The following is a 5,000-nucleotide window of genomic DNA, read 5'->3' on the forward strand; positions in this document are numbered from 1 at the left end:
AGGCAGAAATGTAAACGTCATGGAATTTCACATCAAGTCCCGGAAAATTATCCCAAAAATTGTAGTGACGACGTGTTACTTAAGGGAGGATTGTGAACTTGGGCCTTGGTTATATATAGAGACATGTATTGGTGGCGAATAGCTGGCGGGAGAGTGAAACCGTGTATGGGTAATTCAGTGGGTGTGGGCTTCGGTTCCTTCACCAGCGTCACCATGCCCCCTCCTCCCTTAAGGCGGCTCAATACAGAGAATAAATAGCGTGCCGTTCATATTGACCCCGGCGGTATACGTGTATTTTTTCAGCAAGAGCTCTACGGTAATGTGGCCTATATTTACATTGTCACGGAGCAACAGCTATTTATTAGGTCTGTTCTCGGAAGGAGCACGCGCGCCTTGCCCTTGCCTCGTCTCGCCTCGCTCGCCTCGCCTCGCCTCGCCTCGTGTCCCCTCCAGGTTCCCAAGAGAGTGCTGCTTTCCTCACTCAGTCATGCCCTCTCTCTCCAATTCCTGTCAAGCTTTCCTCCATTCACGTTCTCTCTTTCACTCGTTGCACGCGCGTTAAATTATCTCGTTTCCTTCACACAAAACACACACACACACACACACACACACACACACACACACACACACACACACACACACACACACACACACACACACACACACACACACACACACACACACACACACACACACACACACACACACACACGAGCTATCTTCTTGTTGGTGGTGAAAAAGTTGGGAATCTTCGATATTCATATAAAAAAAAATAAAGTGGGTGTCCTTGTTCTTTTCCTGAGAGTGAACAGCACCTCGAGCACTGCTGAGGGTGTCGTCTCCTCGGCGTGGAAGCGTGTACTTACACTACCCAAGAGAGCATGTGCAATTTGGAGGGTTCTAAAGTTCACAGTGATGATTAATTGACTGTCAAATAAATTAGAAGGATTAACATTAAGGGAGGAAGTAAGGTTATGATGCGAGTAATGGGTAATGGGTGTCCTGCTAGTAATTCTCATCATCAAGCTGCCTGTTCTGCTTGACTCAATGTTCACTGATATGACCAGTTTTCACATGTCGCGTCCAGAAGTGCGTGGCCTACATCACTTGTCTTCCCAGCATTGGTGAGCGCCTCTCGTGGCGTGTCTTCTCTTCTAATGGATGACGCTTTTCCATATTTGTGATCAACATTTACTTTTAATCCTCTTTCAGGTTATGTCCATCGCCCAATGAGTATATTTGCAGAGTTAACGACGTTTTCATAAGTATTACTTACTGTTAATGAAGTTTTGTTTCTCTTCGACTCCATACTTTCCATATTCATGAATCACTTCTAGGAACACTCTTGCGTTGTTCAAGATAAAGATGATGTCATCTGACAGTTTCACGATACTTATGTGTATTTATTAGTTTTGTTTATATTTTCTGATTTAAACTTTTCGGTAATACTTTAAAGACGCGCGATGAGGAGTACACAAAGCATTGTCTCCAGCTCGTCTCCCTTGTCAAGATTGATGGTCCATATATATGCAGTGTAATTCCTGTTGTGGCCTTTGCAAAGAAATGTTGCACCAATCTTGTGATATGGTTCTTGTTCACATAAGTTCAAAATTACTACTTATCATTCTTGTTCTGTGGTTTTCTCTGTTAGCTGATTTATTGCGAGTACAGTCCCGGCCAGCTAGACGCAATTCTGGCCTCTCATTGAGGGATGCAGCAGTCAGTGAAAGTGGTACATACGTAGAAAGTAAGCAGAGTTGTGATCCCAAAATCTGACAGGGAGGGAGAGTGTTGGTTCTGCGTGTGTGTGTGTGTGTGTGTGTGTGTGTGTGTGTGTGTGTGTGTGTGTGTGTGTGTGTGTGTGTGTTATGAGAGGGAGACGGGAAGATATTGTGTAAGACCAAATTCATCATTGTTTTCCACGCAGGTTTTTTAAAATGAATATTCAAATTTGTAGTCTTCCTCCGAGTCTGAATATTTTCTCATATTTCTCTCTTCACAGTGTCTCATTAATTCTTTTCGTCAATGCAAAGAATTACAATGTCTTTTATTCTGTTTCTTCTTGTGGTGAAGCGATTTTTTCCGTCGCTGCACTCCTCTCCTCATCTTACCTTTCATGGTAACTAGTCTCGCTCAATACATTTTTCAAAATCACCTTTAGTTCCGCAACACACGCACTCTTTAATTATACACCAAAATTTAAATTCCAGACGCAGTCTTGTAGTCTCTCTCTCTCTCTCTCTCTCTCTCTCTCTCTCTCTCTCTCTCTCTCTCTCTCTCTCTCTCTCTCTCTCTCTCTCTCTCTCTCTCTCTCTCTCTCTCTCTCTCTCTCTCACCACCTATGCACGCACATTCCACGTCACCGTCCCTGCATCTCGCCCTGTGTGCAGTATTTCCCTGCGGTCTCGACCTTCATCTTAACGATCCCAATTCGTCTTCACCAATAGATAAGGTTTTCTATAAGGATGTGCATTTCCTACCACGCTTCATTTTCTCCCAGAGCTTCATCCTTTTTTCTTGCTTGAAGTGCGTGGAGGATACCTGACATTCAGCCACCCAGACATGACAAACAAACAGAAACACAGACACGTACATAAAACGGATGTAATGACAACGAAGGAACAAAGAAAATATGTAACAGTTGCTTAAGATGGAGTTTTAGTCTCTGCTGTTTACCTGTGTGTGTGTGTGTGTGTGTGTGTGTGTGTGTGTGTGTGTGTGTGTGTGTGAATCGTTTCTTTCCAATTTACGATAAGTGGGCTGCGTGTAGTCTTTTGAAGCTTTCACGGAATCTTTTCATGGAAATATGCGTAAACAGAGAGGAAAGTTTGGCAAGTGAAAGATGAGAGGAGGAAATGAGAGAGCGTTAAATGGAGGAATGTGAGAGTGGAGAAGAGAGATGGCAGTAAGTGATTGATGAAGGTGGAGAGAGAGAGAGAGAGAGAGAGAGAGAGAGAGAGAGAGAGAGAGAGAGAGAGAGAGAGAGAGAGAGAGAGAGAGAGAGAGAGAGAGAGAGAGAGAGAGAGAGAGAGAGAGAGAGAGAGAGAGAGAGAGAGAGAGAGAGAGAGAGAGAGAGAGAGAGAGAGAGAGAGAGAGAGAGAGAGAGAGAGAGACCTAATGCATAAATCAAGTTTTATGTACAATGGACACGTGACGCGCAGTAAACGTTGTAATATGAACTGAGATGATGCGTACAAAAACTCAGTAAAGTTGGTATTTAATGGTGAATTGATACCCTCACATAGGTACACCTACAGAGAAGTTCATTAGAGCAAACCTGAATCACTATGTCTTTCACCTATCACCTACCGCTGTCTGCTGGTCACCTAGCCAGCCGTTCCCCTACCGAAAGAGCTCTGTGTGTGTGTGTGTGTGTGTGTGTGTATTCGAAGTCGTGTGTGTTCGAAACTAGTGCATGCGGAATTCCAGTCCGTATGATTCAGTAATTCGTTTCTCGTAACAATGGCATGAAAACACTTCCATTACCGTTTCAACACCTACCGAAGTGCCGTACTAAGATAACGTCTAAATCATTGTCTGTGAGGAGATATTGACACACGTCAAGTAAGTTTTGTCCCTGAGGCAGCATGTCCCTGACTGAGGGACACTCGAGGCAGTAGTGCTGGACACAGTTGGCGGTGGGTCGGTCATACAGCTTGCACGAGAAGTGGGGAATGTTGCCTCTCTCAGAGACTTGCCATACTGGTTGGTAACCCAGCCTAAATCCAGCAGAAACGATGTTATGCCTGCGGTCCATGAGTCCTTGACAGCGATACTTCGGAGAGGATCAACGGAAGTGGTCATTGGGCTGAAGAGACGCACTCTGGGTCCGCTGAGCGTTCGTGCGATGGATTGTGGGGTGGAGGGCGGTTGGGTGAATCCTTCGTTTGTAGCAGAGGAGGGAGCGGTGTAGCATTGATTGCTGAGGAAGTAAGAACAGCCCCAAACGGAAAGCTAGAGGGGAGGGGGGGGAGTTCGACAAACGCACAAAAGAAAGAAACGGACGGGGGAAAAGGAAGGGAAGGATGGAGAAAAAGAAAGGAAGGGAGGGAGAGAGGGAAGGAGCTGCGAAGAAGCGTCTCCCTGGTCATTGTCTCAAACATAATAGCGTGCCGCTCACTGTTTCTCTAGAGCTTTATTTCCTTCCTCGGTTGCACTACGTCCCCAGCGCTTCGCCCACGCCTTGCTCTGCCCCAGCCACACGCCTGCCCCTCGCCTTTCCGCACACCCCTCTTCATGCACTACCTACACGCCACCACACTTTCATCATTCATCTCTACACCACACTACCCTACACCATATCATGCGCTCTAGTCCGTGTGTTAAAATGCTCGCAGCTTTACGCATCACCACATTCTTCACCACACATCACACTCTGTCTCACTCCTTACCACTCACCTTGCCTAACCAGTCCTCCCTCACACACTGCTCCTGCCAGTGCCAAGGAGCAGCGGCGGAGGAGTGGACCACTCACACCAGAGCAGTCACTCCCTCGCCTCGCCGGGGGTCGAACCCACTATTGTGGCAGCTTCCTGGAACCTATTTTGTCATTTTCAGAAAAAAAAAAGAAACTGAAAATTATCTCAGTTTGTCTATCTACTACGTTTGCTTGGTTGTTTGTTTGTTTGTTTGTGAAGTTCGAGTAATTTTGGAGACAGTAACTTTATCTGAAGTACAAATATGAGCATGACACACACACACACACACACACACACACACACACACACACACACACACACACACACACACACACACACACACACACACACACACAGTAGTAGTAGTAGTAGTAGTAGTAGTTTATTGACCACAGCTGTACATCAGAATTAGCCACACATTATATGATTCAGTAAATGCATTGTTAATGTTTCTGAGTAGAAAAGGAATACTGTAGTCCACATTAATATTAATTTAAATACCACGAAGGATAATATACCCAAATTCCAAAACACATGTTTAAATATGAGAAATAAAATGGAGAACTAAAAATTACAGCACAC

General features: G+C 45.1%; 1 protein-coding gene across 4 annotated transcripts in view; it reads left to right on the forward strand.

Annotated features, from left to right (window-relative positions):
* Nucleotides 1–5,000, forward strand: part of LOC135101896 (potassium voltage-gated channel subfamily KQT member 1-like) — a 239,177-nt gene that overhangs the window by 156,213 nt on the left and 77,964 nt on the right. The gene's annotated exons all lie outside the window — the stretch shown is intronic.

The sequence above is a fragment of the Scylla paramamosain genome, chromosome 7, assembly GCF_035594125.1.
Source record: "Scylla paramamosain isolate STU-SP2022 chromosome 7, ASM3559412v1, whole genome shotgun sequence".
Lineage (NCBI taxonomy): Eukaryota > Metazoa > Arthropoda > Malacostraca > Decapoda > Portunidae > Scylla > Scylla paramamosain.